This window comes from Equus przewalskii, chromosome 19 (genome assembly GCF_037783145.1).
Source record: "Equus przewalskii isolate Varuska chromosome 19, EquPr2, whole genome shotgun sequence".
Taxonomy (NCBI): Eukaryota; Metazoa; Chordata; class Mammalia; order Perissodactyla; family Equidae; genus Equus; species Equus przewalskii.
Window position 1 is genome coordinate 35,352,591 of NC_091849.1, and position 22,542 is coordinate 35,375,132.

Below are 22,542 nucleotides of genomic sequence, written 5' to 3' on the forward strand. Positions count from 1 at the left end.
TACCTGGATTACCTTGATATTTCTGTACTTCTGACGTCATAGAGATGAGAAAGACTATTTGAGTTTGGAGGTGCCTGTCTCTAGTGAGGTGAATGATGTAGCATTTGGAGGTTTGCCAGAGATACCCTAACTCCCCTCATATCCTGCTAAAGGGGGATACTTCACAGATCTCCCGCCTTCAAGTACAAGTCGAGTTACTCTTAGCGCTCTCACTCAGAGACTGTTGAAATTTTACTGAGGATTTAACTGCCGTGTAGTTAAGCAAGACTAGGAAATCTTTGTTGAGCACACTGTTTTGACTTTGGGCCTCATGCTAATATTCCAGTCTGTCATAAAGTGTGGATGGTGTCTCCATTCCCTTGCGTAAGAGAGCTGGCTCCTCCTGACTTGCTCTTGTGTCTGTTGTAGACGGTTGATGGCCTAAGAGCTGCTGCAGTCTTTCATCCCTGGGACTCCTAGGGGCAGGGAGGACCTGCAGGCACTAGTTACACTAGGTGTGTCATTAATTAGAGGTGACTGGTTCAACCTAGTAAAAGATTTCTGAGCAAATAAGCCCATGCATTTAAATAATCCCTAGGTCATCATGTCCTCCCTTTCCAGGTTTGGAAATAGGGGATGGTAGGTCCCCTGTGCCACACTCCCCACTCAAGGTCATTTAGTGAGAGCTGTGGAGTCAGAGCTCCAGATTTCGCCTTTGCGTTAGCTGCCATATCCTAACCCCACTAGTACTGCCAACTACAGCCTACGTTTGTCCAGCTGTTTGAGTGACCAAGTAAAGCTGGCGGGAATAGGAGCTTACAGCTGCAGTGGATAGAAATGTTCCAAACCACATGTGTGTTTGTCTAGTCATCTGTTTATGACTCTCCCCCCAGTTCCACAAAGGCTTTGTGCTTATTCTTAAGCTACAAAACGCCCTCTCTCTCACCCCATCCCTTTTCTCTTATACTGCTTGGGCTTAAGTCTTAACTTCTTAAAGCCCTCCCTAATGACCCGAGTACACACAGATCTCTCAGCCTTCTACTTCTTTGGAACCCAACTGTAGTGTACAATAGCTCATCGACTCATACTTTGCTTGCCTAGTTTTCACACTTTATTGCTTTGGCCTGTCAGTGTAATGTTTACGTAGAATATACCTGAGAATCAGAAAGTCAGCAAAGAAGACTTCTACTAAAAAGACAAAGTTGTTATAAACTTCATGTCCTTCTGACCTTCACTTATTTACTGTACATTTATTCAGGGGCAGTATAGTGTTATGCTTAAGACCACTTGTTCTGGAATCAGACTGCCTGGATTCACATTCCACTGCCACCGCTGACTAACTGTTTGACTTTATACAAATTACTCAAATACTTTGAGCCTCAATTTCTGCATCTGTAAAATGGGGATAATATCATCTGCCTTATAGATATTGTCTTAGACAATGTGTGTAAGAAACTTACCACAGTTTCTGGCACATGATAAGTGCTCACTGTTAGCCATCCTCAGTTTGATTCAGCACATACAGTTTTGCCATGTGGCCCCTGCTATGTGTGAAGGACTGTGCCAGACACATTTTAAATGATGTTCTTTTATGCTTGGGGATTTGTTCACCAAACTGTGGCAGATTAGAAACAGTAAATAAGGGAGAGGACCTGCTCGGGCAGGCACATTGTTGCCATTCACTTACCAAATGTTTACCCATCTTCTACTTTGTGCCAAACCGATTGCTAGACACATGGCAGAGTTGATCTCAGACCTGGCATATAGTAGGTGCTCTATCAAAATCAGTCTCTCTCCCGATGCAAGGCTGTTCCCCTACAGCGATTATGGCAGTGTGGTATGTCTGTGTGACAGTCTGGCAAAGTAAGAGATAGAAAAAGCAATTAAAATCTACCATAATGCCCCCCCCCCCCCAGTGATTTGAGATTATTAACCTAGATGTACACTGTAGCCCACCAGATCAGGTTAGGCCCCAAGCATCATTGCTTTATAGCTTAGTGCCAATATCTCTGTTTATTGTGGCTTAGCCATCAAAGAAAGACTAAATTATGTTCAATATAGCTTGTTAATGAAAGTAGGAAAAACGTATTTTAGATTTCTATCCAGAATGATCCAAATATAATTTTTGTTATTTAAAAGGATAAGCAATATATTGATTATCTAGAAAGCATAGTTATCTAAAGTGTTCAGTCCTACAGAGATTCTGGATTGCATGGATTTTGCTTTCTATAATACTGTCTCATTTTCTCTTTGTTGATCGGATGCATGCCTTCATGTAGCCTGGGACGTGCACTGTAGTAGACTTCTTTTTAACTCATGGCATTTTTCAGCTCTGGGCACATTGCAGGCACTCAAATTCTCATGTAATGGGGAGTTTGATACGTTTATGGTTATAGTGAAACTATTGATTTCCAGAAAAGCAGCTTCTGTATGAGAATACAGTAATATTTGGGTTAAAAGTGAATTCTGTCAACTAAAGGGCAAAAAAGATCTGAGAAAAGGAAATGTTAAAAGAAAACATCATATGTTAGCTTAAAACTATGAATTAAATTATGAGCTAAATACTGACGTATGTGACCGTGAATGATGTGCAGTGCAGTGCACTCCTGAGGGTTCAGAAGCATAGAGAAGCTAAAGCAAAGGCCGTGATTGAGGAGTAGACTGTGTCGTGGTTTAGGAAAATTCTATACTTAATGTTTTGAGCATGAGAAGAATGAATAAGAAAAGAAGAAGCCAAGGGGGCTTGCTGGAGAAACCTAAAAATTTATAGACAGTAGCAATAAGTGTGGCTATAAACTGGTTTTTACTCCACCATTGGTGGGGGCCGGGGGTGGGAGAGACTATCCAAAAACAGCCAAGAGTTTCCCCAAAATATGAAAATGTTCTGAAATAAGGGATGAAGAATGAAAATTTTTGAAAAATGGACCCCATTTTGGGGACAGTAACACGTTCTCCCAAGTGTCAGAAGATATGACAAGTTATTCGTTCTTTTTAAGAAAGATACCTAGTATTTATTTAAGGAATTCAGACTTAAAAAAAAAAAAAAGACTGGTTAGCATAACCATTGTATTGAACTGGTCCTTAATTCACCCCCTAGAATGGATCTGTAGCTTGGAAATTATGCAGACATGACAGTTTTTTCTCATGCTGACCCTTTTGCCCTCCTGTGCCTTTTGAATCTGCCTATTTTGAGCAAAATGATTTTAACATCCTAAGGAAGAGGGCAGTACTGACCATGTAAGGACTGAAGAATGGGAGTTCCTGGAAGCAGGATCTCATGGACTTGTCTGATTTAAGTTCCTGCTCTTCTAAGAGAATGCAAAAGCAAAAACAACTATCCACTAGGATAGCAGTTTTCTGGATCTTCCACTAGACCTCAATTCGTTAAAAATGGTTTTTAAAGAAGCTCTTACAATGCTTCTTTTAAGGATGATTTTGTTGGGATGGCAGCCCTGTTCCTTTACTTTGGAATTGCTGTGCATTTTTGCTTTTTCTAAAGTGGAATGTGGTTCCCCTGTTAAAAAACGAAACAAGAAAGGTAGCATGCCTGGATGGCTTCTGTGTAGTTACTTTATTTCTAAAAATCTGGAGAATGCCTCATCTTAAAGTGAGTAAGGCATCTACTTGTAGTAAAAGATAATTTGACAGAAGCTTAAGAAATCAGAGAGCTCCCTTTTTCTGAATTCTCCAGTTTTTACTTAGTTACAAAAATTAGAGACAGGAAACAGTGAAACAATCTTGTGGTCTGAGAATTTGATTTGTGTCCAGTCAGCTTCAGCATGTTGGCCTGTCCTGGGAGGTTATGGTCCCAGTGAAAGTTGCATCCTTGGCCAGAAAAATCCCTCCAGAAGGTTCTTTTTCCCTCCTTGGTTTGTTCACTCCAAACAGCTGTGATTTTTGGTTTGCAAAAAGGAAGTCTAGGCTATTTCTGCCCTGGTCTTCATTAGGGAAAGTAAATTACTGGGTTTTATAGCCCAGAGACACTAAGGAAACCCCAAAAGTAGATAGTAGAGAGTTTGTTCTTGGAAATGTCAGGCTCTCCTGTGGGTAGGAACTTGGTCTCTTCTGGAGAGCCCTCAGAAAATGTTCCCCACACTGATTTCTAAAAGATTACTGGGAGATTTTCTGTGGTGTAGAAAATTATATTGTTACCTTCATAGAACATCTTCCAATAACTTTGGTGTGGTTAGAGTTAATGGTAGTAATACTAGAAATTATATGGTATGGCTTCATATTTATCCTTTCTCAGTAATTTGTAGATCAAGTTTGTTTAGTTTACAAATCAAAAAAGAGTTTTTAAAACAAGTCGATTGTCTCTGCCTTACTTGTGATGTTATTACCACTACTGAGAATGGTGAAGATGATCCAGGAGACAGAACTGCTGCCTGGCTTAACTGGTGAGGGCTTAGCGTGGCTGCCAGGGGTCAGGCTCTGACCCAACTCTGCCTTGTGACTTAAGCAAGCTACGTAACCTCTCAGAGCATCTGTGTCTTCATGTGTGTAGTGGGCCTGGGAGAGTACCCGCCTCATGAAGCAGCATCACATGAGCTAAATGTAAGGCACATCATGTCTGCCACACGCCGAGGGCTTGTTAAACCTCGGCTGCTAAAATCATCTGACAGGAGCCCAATACTTGCCGCCTTTGATGAATCCAGAATGATAAATCTGTTAAGGACGTATTTCTTATGGATGTTGCCATTTAAAAATGTATAATGTTTGATAGCGGAGGCTCCCAACCTTTTCAAATATGAATCCCATTTTGAAAAGCCTGAAAATGGTAATGGTGGCAAAGTTACAAACTGACACAGGTCCACAACCTCTTCTCTGAAACCTTGGGATTTAGAATCCAGAATTTTGGGATTTTTGGAGGGTAATATTGAGCCCCTAGTGGGATCTGGGGCAATACTCTGAAATGTTGTATTTCTACAGTGAAATTTGTAAATATTCACACTAAAGGGGATAAATATGAAGCACTCTGTATCAGTTTATCTCAGGTTTTATATCTAAACGAGTTTGCCACTAACTTTTGAAAATATATTTTCAGAGCTTTTTGGATTTCTGAATTGTAGATAAGGGACTATGGACCTCTGCCTTTATTGTACAAAAATTGCTAGACACATAAAAGCATAAAAAAGAGAATAAAATCGTCTATAATTCTACCACCTAAAGAAATTAACTATTGTAATTTGGGTGTACGTACTTTGGTCTTTTTTCTATGAACTTTTTTTTTTAACAGAAATGACATTGTTCTATATATAATCTGTCTAAAATTTTCACTTAGTATATTGTGAACACTTTCCTATCATTTTCTGTTCTCTTCAACCTCATTTTAAATGGCTAAGTGCTATTCAATAGTGTGTATGAATGTAGTTTATTCAGTCCCTTCCCTGCCATCAGACACGAATTTGTTTTTAGTTTTCTCCTATTGCAACAGCACTGTGATGTATATCCTTGTAGATTAATTTTTGTGCATACTCATGCTTAAAATATTCTATATGCTCAGTAGGATAGTACATGTAACTTGACTATTCAACCATTTCAAAAATTGCATCCATGCAGTTGAATTAGAGGACTCTTATAATAATTTGCAGGCCCCTTACATCTCACGGGTCCCTCTGATTGGAAAGTAATGTGCTGACGTATGGCTGTTAAATGCTACTTATGTGCAGAAAGTTACCTTTGTGCAGGCATAGGATTTTTAGTGGTCAAAGTTGGCCTCTCGGGTCCTTCTTCAGAGGCAAACTGTTTAGAAGAGGGCCAATAATAATACAAATGCATGGAGCAATATACTCCAAGCAGAAGGAGACAAAAACCCTTTTCTTTTGTTGTTCTAGCCTTTATTATGGGAAATTTCAAACGTATAGAAGTCAAGAGAATAAAATAATGCATTCTCACAACAATTATCAGCTGATGGCCAATTTTGTTTCTTTTTATCACCCCCTCAACTAATTATTTTGAAGAAATTTCTATATATCAAGTTATTTAAGTATATATCTCTAAAAGATGAGTACTCTTTTAAAAATATTCACGATACCATTATCACCCAATAAATGGCAATTCCTTAAAACCATCAAATGTTGAGTCAGTCAGGGTTCAAATTTTCCATATTGTCCAAAATATTTTGTTTTATATTTTACAGTTGGTGTGTTCAAATCTGTATCCAAACAAGGTCCATACATTGTATTCGCTTGATATGTCTCTTATGTCTCTTTAAATCTGTGGGTTTCATCTCTGTCATTTTTTTCTTTCCAGTTTATTTGTTGAAGAAGAAAGGTCATTTGCCCCATTTCCCACAGTCTGGGTTTTGCTCATTGCATCTCTGAGGTATCATTTAACACGTTCCTCTGTCCCCTGTTGTAAGCTGGAAATCGGATCTAGAGCCCTGGACTGATTCAGGTTCAGAATTCTTGGCAGGTTTCTTCCTAGGGGATGTCAGGTACTGCCTTCAGGTTAGTCTTCCTTTTTTGTGATACTGGCTGCCATTGACGATCACTGCCCAGGTCCATGATTTAATTAAGAACTTTTGAAATGATATTTTCATTTCTGTTTTTCCCTCTTCACTTATTACCTGGAATACTTTTCAGAGAAACTTTCTGGAGAAACCTCCTGTTATTAGCTACTTGGTTACCCCTGAGGGACAGTTTGTGCAGGGAAGATGAATTAAATGCTTGATTCTTTTCCCTTATTTACCAGTTTTCAGGTCAAATTGGTTTCCTAGTAGTCTTCAGAGGTGTCCACTGAGTTTTTTTGTAAATATCATTACGAACTCGTATATTTAAACATATTTGTACTTCAATAATAACCTTTTAAAAATGTACTCTGAGACATTTAGACTTTAGCAGTTTTACTTTACCATGAAAAGCAGTTGAATTGGTTTGTAATGAAATGGTGTTTGTATATTTTAGTTGTGTATTTCTTCTCTTTAATTTTCATTTTTCATCTTGATTAATGACAGTGCTCTTTAAAGAATCTGAGGGACCAAGATGAAAGTGCTGTGAAGTCACTTAGTATGACGGAGGATGCTGTCATTGCCTAACAGAGGCCAGGATCTCTCTGAAATAGAACCCTGACTGCCTCAACAACTGTCAAAAAGAAAAACAATTAAGTGGTTCCATGTGCTGCTTTTATCACTTTAAATTGTGTTTGCGTATTTTAATTGAGTGATATTTCTATTCAGACTTCTGGTTTGTGTGCTGGTTCATCTGGCCGTTTGCACATCAAATGTTCTAATCTTCAAGAGTATAGATCAGTTCAGCTGGCTTCTTTTTTTTTTAACTTTTTTTTTTCTCCCTTTTTTCTCCCCAAAGCCCCCAGTACATAGTTGTATATTCGTTGTGGGTCCTTCCAGCTGTGGCATGTGGGATGCTGCCTCAGCGTGGCTTGATGAGCAGTGCCATGTCCGCGCCCAGGATTCGAACCAACGAAACACTGGGCCGCCTGCAGCGGAGCGCGTGAACTTAACCACTCGGCCACGGGGCCAGCCCCTCAGCTGGCTTCTAATCTTCTTTTTTCTTTTAAGTTTCTGCCAGCCATAGATGGCCCTATAGTTGAGAAAGCCTTAAAAAAGATGTTCTAGGGACTTGAGTAACCAAATTCTTTAGGTTGTAATTATGGAAGACCCACTTTGAATGTTTTTTTTCCCACCAGCTTTATGAGTGGCTCTAGATAAGAATCTAGATGTATCAAGCTGAGCTGTTGCTTAGATGATTCAGTCTCATTTGTTATTCTGAGTAAGTTTTATGGTGTCATACTTTTTATATAAACATTGAAGAGTCAGTTGAATTGCCTTTTATTAAGAATACTAAGCACATTTTTCTGTTTCCTTATTGCTGATTTCTGATTTATTGCATTCAGAGCTCCCACTCACAACTCTGATTTTGAATTCTTGTTCTGACATTTGTGTATCTTTTTTTCTTGGTTTGGAGTGCAACTATACATGAAAGCATCATGCTGACTGACTTCACAGCACTTTCATGTTGGGCTCTCAGGTTCTTTAAAGACTGTTCTCATTAGTTAAGATAAAAAATGAAAATAAAAGTAAGAAAAGAAATATATTGAACTTCATTTCTTGAGAAAGGAAAACATACCTTAAAAGATTTCAGCTTCATAGTGCCAAGGAGTTATCCACACTGTTGAGTTGGATGGTGCATGATTCTTGCAAGACAAGGCTATGGCTTTGCCTCCGTGAGCTGAGCTCTCTCCTTTGTCATGGCTGCACACCACTTATCCCTACCGGTGGTGACTAGAAGCAACATGATGTCTGGAGACCAGTCTTTTCCTTTACTGTGCCTGGAAAAGCAGCTCCACATGTATGTCTCACTAACAATAGTACCAGTAGTCAGCATTTATTGAGCATTCACTGATGTTGGATTAGTAGCATTAATGTTTGCATTTGGAAGGAGTGATTAAGTGCTTATCCTTACTAGGATTAAGAAAGTAAGATTTTTTATTATTGTCCATCTTTTTTTGCATTTGGTGGCTTTTAGCTTTGCATGTGTACGGTCAGATCTCCTAATTACAATTCTTTTCAGTCATAGCAAGAGCTTAAAATCTCAGGGATTTTAATTTTTTTAAGGAACATTTTATTTAAACAAATTGGAAACTCTATTCTTACCTGTAGATAAAGAGAGAGAAAGTGGTACTCTTTCTTGAGGTATCAGTTATTTAGAAAACACAAACTGGTTTTTTTGGAGGTGGTACTTCATTTAACCTTAGAAAGATCCTTCTTAAAATGGGTTTCTGCCCGTAGCCCTTTTTGTCTGAGTGAACCAACCTGTTGACTTGTTTTCCTTTTACCTGAGTAAGCAGTCGTTGTGATTTTCTTTTCAGTTTCCTTTAAACACAACCCATTTCTCATTAGTTTTCCTTTTGAATTGCAATCAAGACCTACTTATAAGAAGTCTGATGGCCAGAAAAATTTACAAAACAGATCAGTTCAGGGCTGTTTACCTGAATCACTGGAAAAGTCTTAGGCTTTCTAGTGTTTGTTTTTAGGTCTTTAGCTCTTTGCTGGGCCTGGAGAGGAGCCCCAGTTCTGGCTTTGCTCATAACTATTGGTGTCATGTTCTCCACTCTTCCTCTGATCCAGTTGATGATGTCTGTGCATTGACTCTTGTCCTGATTGGGTCCAGCTGCCTGATTCTTGCTTCTTCAGGTTGCCCCATAGCCATGATGAAACTTCGGTGGCAGTCCCAGCCCACAGTGCGGTAGTTGAGGTAGTTAATGTGCAGGTTAATTCACAACACCTCAGAGTCGTTGCCACAGACTATTGTAGGTGGATGTGTACACGTGTATTTGGGAGGAGGGGATAGTTTCACTTCTTGAGCTCTTAATGCTTTGCTCTGTCTGCACCAAGAACTTTGTATCTGTATTTTCTCAGTTGACTTCCACAGCATGCCTACTAGATAATTATTATTCCCGTTGTACGGATGAAGAAGCAGAGGTTCAGGGAGGAGTTAAAGTGACCAGCCCAGGGCCACACAGAGGGGTGCTGAGCCAGGAGTCTCTCTGACTTCAAGACTGTTGCCTGTAAAGCACTACGTTTGACCACTTGGAGAACTCAGTGTCTTTGGATGAGATTAAGACCATTACCTACTATATGCTTAGGTAATATTTTACCAAAAAGATTCATTAAGGGTTTATTTATTCTAATAGTTGCTTTTATAACACTTACTTTGTGCCATGCACTGTTCTAAGCACTTTACAAATATTAACTCATTTTGTCCTCATAACAACTCTTTGGGGAAGGCACTACTATTCTTGCCATTTTACTGATGAGGAAACTGAAGCACAGAGAGGTCAAGTTACTTGCCCAAGGTAGTCAGGCAGTCAGTGGTAGAACTTGATTTTGAACCTGGGCGGACTGGCTCCGGAGTCCTTGCTCTTAGCTTTTATGCAAGTGGGGATTCCTCCTTTTACCCAAGAATGTAATACAAAATCTTTTGGAACACTTGACTACATAAAATGAGAGGCTTATTTAAAAAAAATTGCTGGCATTTTCCCTGGAATATAGGAAAGCTGAATGAGGGGAATGTCTTTAAACTTATGCCAAATAGTATGTTAGTTTGGAGGATGTAGGGGAATGCCCTGCAGCTCATGAAGAGGAAAAAGCCTCACATATTGCTTTTTTCAAACTTTTCTTCTAGAAGATTTTCATCTTCCTCTCAAGCAGGTCAGTGTGTTCATGAATTTCATCTGTGAGAAAATTCAGGACCTCCCCAAAGTTCAAAGTGATAGGGATTTGTTTTGGACACATGACAGCCGGATGCACTACCAAGGCCAAACTTTGTGCAAGGGAAGTAAATCTAAAGAACTGGTGACAAACCAGAGGCCAGTGTATTTGAAGTTATTTCTAACTGTTGCTAGCAACTCTGCGTTTTTACAGTTCTTTCCCCTCTCTCACCATCATTAGTGGTTTATGACCTAATTTTATGTTCTCAAATAATAATTAGTTTGTCCATAAAACGCTTTTCAGAGAGTATTATCTGACTCGTCCAGATGATTGTTGATACTAGCTCGAAGCCTGGGAGATTTGGGGACAGGAAATGTCCCTAATCCTTGATGCTTTAATCGTCACAATCCTGTGATATAGGTATTAGTGCCCATTTTACTGATCATTGAATCAGTAAAGAGGTTAAGTGACTCGCCTGGGACTGAGGTTTTCCATTTGCAAGGCCTTTAGAGTCTATTTTATGTGGAGATCATGCTGCCAGAAAGATGTCTTGCGTCCCCAGGTTGTAGAAGTAGAAGAAAAAGATAGTATTGTAGCTAAGTAGCTCTGAAGATCCCTATGGGTCCTATGTGCTTAGCAGTAATAGAATGGCTCTATTACTTTTTACCTACAAGTGAAATACCCCGTGTTGAAATTGGCAGAGATTCCAGATTAGTTACTTTTTAATCTGTTGCTATCTCTATAACTGTATGTTTAAGAGCTAGCTGGAGAACGGTTTTCTTGCTAGTCACTCATCAGCAGCCCTTTTGCCATCTTTAGCAGACCCACAGCAGACTTTTAAACAGATTTTTGATTAAATGATCCAGGACTTAATGCTTCACTTTAGAGTTTAACAGTTTTTCTTTTCTAAAGAAAGAGTGTATAAGAAATCAGACTCCGGTACTTACGTTTTGTTGACCAAATTGATGCAGCTGTCTTTTTTTTAATGTCTTTTCTTTACCCATCATGATCGTTAGACTCATTGTCTTCAGTTACCATCACTTCTGTTTACCTCTCTTTTTAATATTTATTCTTTTGTCACCTATATGGTTCCTTTATAGAGAGAACTGATGAAAGTGGCAGCCCAGGTATACTTTAACTTTTTCTCATTCAACTGGATGATCCAACAGATATTTATGAAGACCTAATTCTTTTGAGTGAGTTTTCACAATCATTTAAAAATCTCTGTGTTTGCTGAGAGGAACGCATATGTTATCGTATGCTAGTAATATGTAGTAATATGTAGTAATATGCTAGCATATGTAATACTGCTGGTACTAAAGACAGCAGCAGGTCAGAAGAACACAGAAGCCAACCTGGGAGAGTTCTCGATGGCCAAAACTGGAACAATTTGAACAACAAAGTCATTAACAATAGTATTGGATTATAAACCAAAGAGTACAATAAATTATCTCTGAGTTAGTGATATTAAATGATTGAATAAATAAATAAGTGGGGAGAAGAGATAGCTCTTCCTTTCAGAAGAATTCCAGTTAATAAATGTAGAAGGAATGAGGGGAATAGAAAATCTCCATTAGGGACCGGCCCCGTGGCCAAGTGGTTAAATTTGCGCGCTCTGCCTTGGCGGCCTGGGGTTTTGCCAGTTCGGATCCTGGACGTAGACGTGGCACCGCTTGTCAGGCCACATTGAGGCAGCATCCCACATGCCACAAATAGAAGGACCCACAACTAAAAAAAATATATACAACTATGTACTGGGGGGATTTGGGGAGAAAAAAGCAGAAAAAAAATTGCCATTAGTGTACCTCAGTAATGATTGCTGCAGGCAAGACTACCAATGAAGGCTAAAATTAGTGGGTGAAAGTTTAAGGAGAAACAGAACATTTGCATGGCTTCAAAGCATCTTCCTTAAAATATTTATTAATTACTATGGTGGTTTCAACCCATGTCCACATATTCTTCAAAACTCTTCTCTCCAGGAGATAAAGTTTAATTCACCTCCTCTTGAGTGTGGGCTGGACTTAGAGACTGGCTTTAAAATGATAGAGTACGGAGAGGGAAAACCAGTAACTTTATGGTGGAAGAACCTAGCAGACACCCCCATAACCTAGTAGTCAAGGTTACATTACCGGTGATAAGTCATGTTGATATCACTTACACCCTGATAGGATGTGATGAGAAGGGCACTTCACCTCTTGTGTTCTTCCCCTAAATCCATCACCTCAGTGTAATGAGAAAACAGACAAACTCAAATTGAAGGACATTCTACAAGATACCTGACTAGTACTCTTTAAAAGTAACAAGGTCATGAAAGACAAGGAAAGACTGAGGAATTGTTACAGACTGGAGACTAAGGAATTATGACTCTAAATATAAAGTATCTTGGAACAGAAAAAGGACATGAGTGTAAAAACTGAGGAAATCTGAATAAAATTTGTAGCTTAGTCAATAGTATTGTATCAGTGTTAATTTCTTAAGTTTTGATCAATGTACCATGGTATGTAAGATGTTAACAGAAGGGGAAGCTAGGTGAAAGGTATACAGGAACTCTACTATGTTTCAGCTCTTCTGTAAACCTAAAATAATTTCAAAAGTAAACAAGCAACGCTTCTACCAGATAGAGGCTCTGGAGTCAAGTTGTCTGGGTTCAGATCTTGCCTTTGCTACCTACCAATCAATAGATAATAGACAACTTTCTTCATTTCTTTGCCTCAGTTTCCTCATCTGTAATAATAATACCTCCCATGTAATAAGGTTGAGTGAAGATTAAATGAGGTAAGGCGTGTAAAGTACTTAGAACAGTGGCTGGAACATACTGTCAGCTGGAGGAGGAAAGGGAACAGCTAGGGGCAAAGGTGGAGAAGCTACAGTGGGAAAGACCCGTTTGCTGAGCAGAGAGTGAGCCTCCAGTGGGAGGCTACATGTGGAGTCAGTAGAGGGGAGGCTGGGTGGGTGCCAGCTTGGATGCTGTCTTGATTGAGTTTAGATTTTATCTCTAGACCTGAGAGAAGGGAGGGTGGAGAAAATGTTATGACAGAGGGACTATGAAGTTAGTAACACTCTGAAATAAATGTGTCTCATCACGTAGCTTCTCTGTACCTTTGGGACATTGTGGTATGTGTGTGAGATGTTTCTTCTGCCCACTGCCAATGCCTGGTGTACAAATCCGTTTTTTGGACCTTTATAATAACACTGTGGCCCCGGGGCTAAGAATCAGTGCTGTCAGTGGCCAGGAGCCTTCAGCATGCAAGCATGCTTTGACTTCAGAACCTCGTTTTTGGGGCTGTCTTCCGTCACAGGGAGAGTGTGTTTCTTCTGTTAGTTAAAAAAAAACTATTGAAATACAACTTACAGACAGTGAGTACATGGATATTAAGTGTACAGAGCAATACATTTTTATCTGTCTATACGTCTGTGTAGTCATCACCAGGATCAAGACATAGAACTTTTCCAATACTCCACTGAGCTCTCTTGTGTCATCTCCTAGGCAAAAATGCCCCTTCTTGAGGTAACCACTCTTCTGTCCTCTATCACCATAGGTTTTTGCCCAGGAATGTGTATCTTTTTCTCCATCATACACCCAGGTCCATGCAGTACACTAGGGTGGGAGCAGAGATGGGTCTATATGTGCCAAATACTACACTAAACACATTCCTAGACTTAAATACAACCACAGACCTCGACTTATGTTACTTATCTAAGTTCAATCCCATATCTCACTGACTGCAGAGTCAGTGTTTTGTCTGTTGCACCATGCTCTGTGCCTTCACCTGACATTTACCATAATAGTTATCATCATTAATGAAAGTCACCTTAGTAGTATTTTTTTTCCACAGTAGTTGACATGATGGTCAAAGAGCAGCAGTTAACACCCAATCTTCATTTAATGCCTTTCCCCTAACTTTCTTGGGGAGTAGGAGGAGTTGTGCTGATTTGGAACCAAAGGACAATGACAGTGTCTTCACTGAATGCATGCCAGCCTGCCCGTGTTCTGGCTAGTGGAGTTAGAGAGGAAAGAAGCCTCAATTCCAGCCTTCTAATCTTCTAATGAGGGTGACAGACAGTAGTGTAGTGAGTGCTACAAAACAGAGGGATGCAGGAGGATCCTTTAGGAATGAAGGGACAGGAGTCGGGGTGGGGGTCGGGGGTGAGGGTCGGTGGGGAGTAGGGACAGCTCTAGGTATGTGAGGGAAATGTTCCTCCTAGAAGAAATGAAGTCTGAGTGGAGATTAGAGCTAATAGGAGTTGTACAGGCAAATAAGGGAAAACTGAGGGCTCTTCTATGCTGGAGAGAAAATGTACAGTGTGTGCAAAGAGTGGATGTATGGAGAGCATGGCACATTCAGAAAAACGCGGATAGTTGCTTGGTGTGAAGGAGGGAGGCGAGATGCTATGGAGTGGGGAGAGATTGGCTGGGGTAGTAGGCAGAGGCGAGACCATTGTGCCCACGTTAAGGAGTTGGATTTTACACTGAAGGTAATGATGCATTTGCAGTTTTGAAGATCACTTCAGATTTTTGGGAAATAGATCAGAGAAGTTGAAATCAACTAAGAGGGGCTAACCCTGTGGCTGAGTGCTTCGGTTCACGTGCTTTGTTTTGGCAGCCCTGGGTTTCACTGGTTTGGATCCTGGGCGCGGATCTAGCACTGCTCATCAAGCCATGCTGATGTGGCGTCCCCCACAGCAAAACTAGAAGGACCTACAACTGGAATATACAACTATGTACTAGGGGGCTTTGGGGAGAAGAAGAAAAAAAAAATAGAAATCGACTGGGAGTGCAAAATGATTAGGGCCAGTTACAGTGGGTATGGAGAGGAGGCCACACTGGATTCTGGAGGTGGAATGGACAGGACTTGGTCGTTGTTGATTTACAACTTCAAAGTTGATCTCTCCTGTGACTAAATGGGATTTAAACAGGATTGTACAATGTAAAATGAGGGAGTGGAGTTTTGTGGGAGGACTGGATTTTTTTAAGTCATAACTGAAATGAAATGCTTTTTTCCCTCTTCAGCAGAAGGGCAGCGTTTGCTTTAGAACAGCCCCATTGCTTATTTTGGTGTGCATACGAGTTTGTAGATGAAGGCCTAGCGTTCTAAGATTACTTTTTTTTTGGTGAGGAAGATTCACCCTGAGCTAACATCTGTTGCCAGTCTTCCTCTACTTTGTATGTAGGTTGCTGCCACAGCATGGCTGATGAGCGACATAGGTCCCTGCTCACAATCTGAAGCCGTGAACCTTGGGCTGCTGAAGTGGAGCATGCCAAACTGAGCCACTACACCATGGGGCCAGCCCCAAGATAACTTTTTTTAAAATCAGGCAGATAAATCAGTCTTTTGGTTTGTTTTAATCTTCCTTTGTTTATTTGATGAAGCCAAATCTCCAAATGGGTATTCCCACAGGGAAGACCTGGGAACCCTTGAACTGAGGGGAAACTAGTGGTATGGAAAGAAGAAAAGGCAGACTTTCCTACCCCTTTCAGGATTATAGTTATTTCTTTACTGAGATGTGTACAGAAAGCCAAACCAGCACTTCTTGTGAAATGGTGTATAGATTTGATTCTAAGGGTTTTATAAAGTTTAAAGCCAACCCTGTCTTTGCTTTGGCCTGTGGTCTGCTGAAATAAGCTTCGTTGTGTACAGGATAGCAGTGAGGGGGATCCTTAAACCCATATGGCCGTTATCTAGGCGCCCAGGACTTCCTCACTCACAGTGCTGAGCTTTAGCTATGGAACATGTTGTCATGAAGTTCAACGACCTTGTACGTAGGACTGAAAACTTCTAGAAAAGGCAATACAAGCTCCCCAGGCTTTGCGATTGGCGTGTCTGGAGTCCTAACCCTGAATGGTCATTAAGAAACCGAAACCACACCCTTTATGCTGAGAGGAAGTTTTTCTCTCCAGTCAGCCAAAATTCAGTCATCTGCCTACCCTAACTCCAAATTTCCTGTTGTTATAAATCCTTGACAGTTTAGAGTGAAGGATGGTGGTGTGTGGGGCGGAGAATCCTTATTCAAATGGAAAAAAGAGAAATATCAGTTCGTCTACAGAATCATGTAGAATAAAACTGTGGATACACTTCTTGCCCCTGGAATCTCTATATAGTGCTCTGAGCCTCCACGAATCTCTGTGATTCCAGTTTCAGGTGGTGCCCAGGGGCTGTGAATGCTTTTACAACAGCACAAGCTCTTGTTCATCCAGGGATGTTCATTTCAGCTTTAAGTTGTGAGTGAGAAAGCATGCGAGGTGAGCGACAATTTACGAAAGCCGAGCGTGTGTGACCTCATTTCAGGGTTGTGATGAAATCAAACATTCATATGCTAATCTGACACCTTTAATGATCTATGTGGTCATTATGGTGCTGCATGGTAATTAGGTAAGCAGTTTACATAAGTGACTATCATTAGTACTAATTTTTACATGGCCAAGTCAAATTTTCACAGTTTCTTGTTTATTAATTTGTTGGTCCTCCAGCATCTATAATTAGCATCAGTGGCAGCATTTTCTGTTGGTACCTCATGTCGTCTGATCCTCGTCACTGGTGTGCTCTGGTTCCCCTGTGTTAAAACACCGAAGTCCAGGTTCTTTCCCATAGGGCCCTTTGGAGGGAGAGGGTGGTCCTCAGCCCCATTCTCTCTCCTTACCCGACCTTACCCTCAGAGCAGCTCCTTTGGCTTCTCACTGATCCCAGGGAGCGATCTTCAGAGAGGTGGTGCTCCAGACCCTGAGCCTGGGTGGCCTGCCCAGGGGTGGGAGAGCACGCTACTGGGGAGAGAGGCCCCTTTACCTCTAAGAAGAGTTGGCACTGCATTTTATTAAAGAGTAGGGATTGAAATAACTGAAAATTTTGCACCTAGCTGATAGTAAGGATTTAATAGACATTTATTATTCTACCGCAAAGTTGATTTTAGATTAGAAAGAGGGGAGCACTAGTAAGAATACTTTGATACTTGGTTAGAGGATCATTGAAAAGAAAATGATACATTTTGGGTAGACTGAGAAACAGAATGGGTTGAGTGACGTTTTTGACCTGTCCTTGTGTATCTGTGTGGCATGCAGTGATGAGTGGTTCCCGTTTTGGTGGTGAGATGGAGAACTTTTATCATAGTCCTGCTGGCTGAGTGTGTCTTGCCTATTTTTGTTGTGGTTAACCTGACCCACCATTTGGTACCCTAAGGTTAGGTTTCCTTTCCTGTACTTGATGAATGCTGTCAGCTTCTGCAGAGGTGAACTTTGTTCTTTCTTCAAACATTTACCCAGTTTCTGTTGTGTTAGGCCCTGCACTAGGAGCCAGGTACAGGAAGATGATCAAATATCTCGACTTTAAATAATACCTTTTACATTTACCTCTCTAATTTCATTTGGCTTCACCAATGCTGTAGAATGGAGAAAGACTGTTCATGTGGCCATGATACAAATAAGTAGCCACAGAGAGATGAACTGACTTGGTTAAGGTTACACATCATAATAATGGCTGAGCTTAAGTCTCAGTCTCTTAACCCCCAACTATTCACTAGTTAGGAAAGACTAAATAAAATAGTCTTTATATCTAAAACTAATCAATCAGGAAGGATGGCATCTTCTCAAAGAAGTTTATGCATACATTTCAAAAATTCATGCAAATGGTTCTTAGACAGTGCTACTTTATGAAAGTTTGATACAGTAGTCCCCCCTTATCGGTGGTTTTGCTTTCCTCAATTTTGGTTACTGACTGTGGTCAACTGCCATCCAAAAATAGCTGTACGTCACAATGCCTGCGCCATTCGTCTCACTCAGTCTCATCACATACGCATCGTGTCACCTCACATCATCGCAAGAAGAGTCAGTACAATAAGATATTTTGAGAGAGAGAGAGACCGTGTTCACATAACTTTTATTACAGAATGTTGTTATAATTGTTGTATTTTATTTGATTATTGTTGTTAATCTCTTACTGTGCCTAATTTATAAATTAAACTTTATGATAGGTATGTATGTATAGAAAAAACCCCAGGATATATATAGGGTTTGGTACTATCTGTGGTGTCAGGCATCTGTTGGGGGTCTTAGAACATATCACCTGCGGATAAGGGAGGATTGCTGTAATTAAAAACATCAGGTTTTTTCGTTTGTTTTGCTTAGGAAGATTCACCCTGAGCTAAATATGGGTTGCTGCCACAGCATAGCTGCCATTGATTGGTATAGGTCTGTGCCTGGGAACCAAACCCTGGTTGCCAAAGTGGAGTGCACTGAACCGAACCACCAGGTCACTGGGCTGGCCCCCTAAAAAACATCAGATTTTAAACAGTGTTCATTAAGGACTCATAGTTTGCTCAACAAAAATATTCATCACTTAGTAAATCACCCTAATGAATCTAGAGCACTTTAGTCATCACCATCTGATTAATATAGTGTTTCAGGAAGACACTATGCAGTGTATTTTTAAATTGTTTTGGGAAGTAGTAAGATTTTTCTGAGATTGGGGAGGAAACAGTTTTGAAAATTCTGTTAGCCAGTATTGAGTTGGCCAGGATGGGAAGAACAGTTAAGGTAACATGCTGGCCCATTTTCTTGTGCAGCTAGAAATCCCCCAGGGCCCAGTAACCGTTTTAGATTTATTCTGTGAAAAAGGCCGTTAGGCTCCCTGTGTTACTGACTTTTTCGCAGGTTCTGAAGAACTTAAGAAAAATTTCCCCACGAGTGAAGTGAGAAGAGCATTAAACATTGCACTGTGGACCCCAGAACAGTGTTTATTGAACATCGGCCTGTCCGAAGGCTCTGAATGTGGGAGCAGGGTGGGTTGTAGAGTTGTTTCTCCCTGGTGGTCTTACTGAGGGCTTCTGGAAGCAGCAATAAGAGGGCAGAGGTGGGCTTAGAGAGCCCGGATTTGAGGCCTCGCTGAGCTGAGGTGGTTAGTTGTAGGATCTTGGGCAAATTGCTTAATGTATCTCAGTTTTTCAGCTGTAAAACGGGGTAATATTTTACTCTAAAAGGGGATTTGGGGGCATTGTATATGTAGAGGGTGCTTCTGTTTGTAGCGGGAAGTATTAGCTAGCTCTTTATGTACATTTATTTCTGGGATCATTTGAAGTCTGTCTCGCCCAGTAGAATATAAATTCCATGAGGGCCAAGGCCGTGTCTGTCAGTTTCGCCTATGTGGATCCCGGCCCCTCTGGCAGTGCCTAGAACGTAGTGGATACTCAGATACTTGGTGAGTGAAGGAGTCCCATAGTTAGTACTGTAGGCAGCTGGGGGAAGAATGCAGTCATACTGCTTGCAAGCATAGATCTGTATTTGTTAACATCTTGGAGCTTCAGGCCTAGACAGTTTTTGTTGTTGTTGTTAACGAGGTACAGTTTGGGTTTTTATATTCCCAAGATTTCCTTCCAGAGGGTTTCCTTCTTCTACTTCAGCTTGATTGATGAAAATTTAATAACGAAGTGAAGAAAAGGCTCGCTGTGTTTTCATTTTGAGGTGGGCTGGCATATTGTGGAAGCCCTCATCTCTGAGCCTCTCTGTTTTGTTTGGGATCTGCTCCTAGCTTAAGGCAGAGCTGGTCCTGTCTTCTCAGAGAAAGAATTTGGTTCAAGGTCAGAGCTGTTTTCCTCGTAGCCAGTTAAAAGCCTTTGAAGAATTTGTGGGTAAGGGAGCATCACGTCTTCATCTTGTTAGCACACTGAGGAAAATCTGGACATGGAGATTTACGAAAGGGTGAGACCAAAGTCTCAACTACCGTACACTGTTCAACAAACTGCTGAATCAGAGTTAAAGTGTTAATTAATATGAAAATGAAGTTACTTTGGATTGAGACTGCTGCTTCGTCTGTGTTCTCAACGGGGCCTGCCATGGAAGAAAAATTAGACAAAAATGCTCTTTATAAAGCCTCTATTTTAAGAGGAGTGATTCAGAGAGGAACCCAGGTCCAAGAAATTTTCATCAACAAATGAAAACTGAATTGCCAGGTTTACCAGATGTCTCATTTTAAAGAAATTTTTCCTCACTTGGTCTCTTGTAAAAGTCTTCCTTTTGCCTCTGGAATATGCTCTGCCCCCATGTAACTTAAAAGTAAAAAAAATTCAGAATGTTCAGAGTCCTGTCTGTGTAGGGTTTGTAATTCTGTGTGGTTCAGCTGGGAATTGCATTGCATAAAAATAAAGTCAAAAAATAGCACATTATTGGCCTACAGAGTTTGGGGAAGTTTTCTTAAGTTATTTAGTAACTTGGTCTTTCACTCAACATTTATGAGCACCTGCTGTGAACACACACTGTTCCTTGTTCTCTAAGGTAGCAGCAGTTTGCTGCCTGCAGTGTGGTTGTCCCTCATTAAAGTGGACCCACAGCCCTCCTTGCTTACATGGAGTAATAGGGTAGAATGGCTAATAAGCCAGGGGAGGGGGTACGGTTTCTTTTACAGTTAGAGACACAGGTCCTTCTAGTGGGCATCTCTTTTTTGGGGAGCAGCATTCCTGCATATTCCTTTATTTGGTCCACCACTAAACCTCTCCCTGCAGGCCCTCCCAGTGTGCTGTGTGCACCTGCAGAGGAAGAGGAAGGGGAGAGGGAGGAGGGGTTTAAGGAGCTAGCCCCAGCAGCCTGCTCACAGCTTTCCCTGTGCCCCCGCATGACAGACAGAGCTACTCATGGAGAAATGGGAGCAGGCCCTTGGCTGAGTGCAGAGGCTCTTCCTGTGTGGTTTGTGGGGAGGTGGGTTTCACTCGAGGTACATTTAGATGTCAGTGATGTTCTGGCACCTTTTCAGTTATGTGACCTCTTCTTTTCACCGCTAGCCAAGCTCCCCTGCTCCCCAGTGTTCCCAATTACCTATCAAAATTCATATAACCACTGTGTAGCTAGACACAACTTGATGTAGAAAATCAGTTTTTGTGAGGGAATTATAGTGCAAATGAAGTGACATTCTGCTGTGTCTCACTCTGTATGTTAAACAAACCAAAAAAATCTGATGGTGTGATGTAGGAAAAGATCTTTTTGAGTAGGGCTTCTTGTCTTTCTTCTAGCTGGGTAGAGGGAAAGGGCCATCCTGTCCCCACAGAATCCAGTACTGACTGCTCCATATTCCCTCCTTGCTCACTGGCCTGCTCTGGACCTGAGGCCAGGAGGCCCCAGCCCAGGTAGGCCCCACCCCTCCACACCATGGCTGCCCTGCTTAGGAAATTCAGGTGTTTCTGCTCTGGCCAGGGTCACAGCAGTTTACTAGGGTGGAGCTGTGGGTGGGAGCTGATAAGCAGTTCCAGAACTCTCAGACTGTATGGTCCCTGGAGGGAGGAAGAGGCTTTCTCTGGTTACCAACAGCCCTCCCCCCACTTGGTAGCACATACTGAGAGCCTAGGTAGCTCTTCCTAAAGAGCCGTATTCCCGCCCCCCTCAGTTTTTCTGCCTCAGGCTCGCTCCAGAAACACGTTCCCTGTTTCTCATTCTACCTTCTCTGCTCTATTCCTAGAACCAGCCCGTACTTGTTTCTTCCAGGGTTTAGCCATCATTGAAGTCAGTGCCTTGAGACCTTATGGGTGTGGAACACCTTGTGGTTGAGAATCAGAGGGATGTTGAATTCCGTGCAAATGTGGATTGAGTTTGGTGATTCCATTTTGAAGGTGATATGAGTTGGGAGAGCCAGTGTGTGTAGTGCTTAGGAGTGCAGGTTCTCAAAAAGTCGGCCTGGGTTCAAATGCCAGCTCTCTGCTTAGCAGTAAGTGATTTAAAGTCTCTGTGCCTCAGTTTTCTTACTTCCAAGGTGGGAATAACAGTACCTACCTACCTCATAGGGTCGTTGTGAGGATCTTCAACATAATGAAGATGTTTTGAATAGCACCTGACACATGGTATGTGCTTTATTAAATGTAAACAGCTTTATAACTGTTGTGCTAGGTGAGCTATGGGACTGGTAAAATCATCCCTAATGTGCCTCTCTGCTTTCTATGCAGAAAATTATGGTAAGGAAAAGAAGGCAACCAAGGCAAACAGTATCTCTGGCATAGTTTCACAAAAAACCATCACATTGTCTCAAGGTCTCCTTAAAGATAGCTACTAAATCCATTTCCTGAATTTGTAGTCTGATTAAAAGTATTCTGTTGCCTTCTGATTTGTTGAAGTAAAAAGTTGACTGCCAGCATGAAAATTTTTTTTTTTTTACAGAACTCTGTATAACTATGGCATATTAAATGTGAATTTGACAAGTTACTGTTACCTTTTGAACTTTATGTGCACCTTAAAAAACTTGATCTTGAATGAGTATCAGTTATGATTGGTAAATTATAATGTTTCTAATTCTTTACACAAAAAGTTGGATTATTAGTCCCTTGGGAATGTTCCCCCAGGAGACTGTCGTTTCTAAGAGAAAATTAACTATTGGCTTGGAGCACCTTTTCAGGATGGTTGCTTGCCCTTGAGTCCAGACTCCTTA

The 22,542-nt window shown here is 41.0% G+C and overlaps 1 protein-coding gene across 16 annotated transcripts in view; it reads left to right on the top strand.

Moving 5' to 3' along the window:
• The window catches only part of ANKS1A (ankyrin repeat and sterile alpha motif domain containing 1A), a 178,517-nt gene that overhangs the window by 1,807 nt on the left and 154,168 nt on the right, over positions 1-22,542 (top strand). The window lies entirely within an intron of this gene.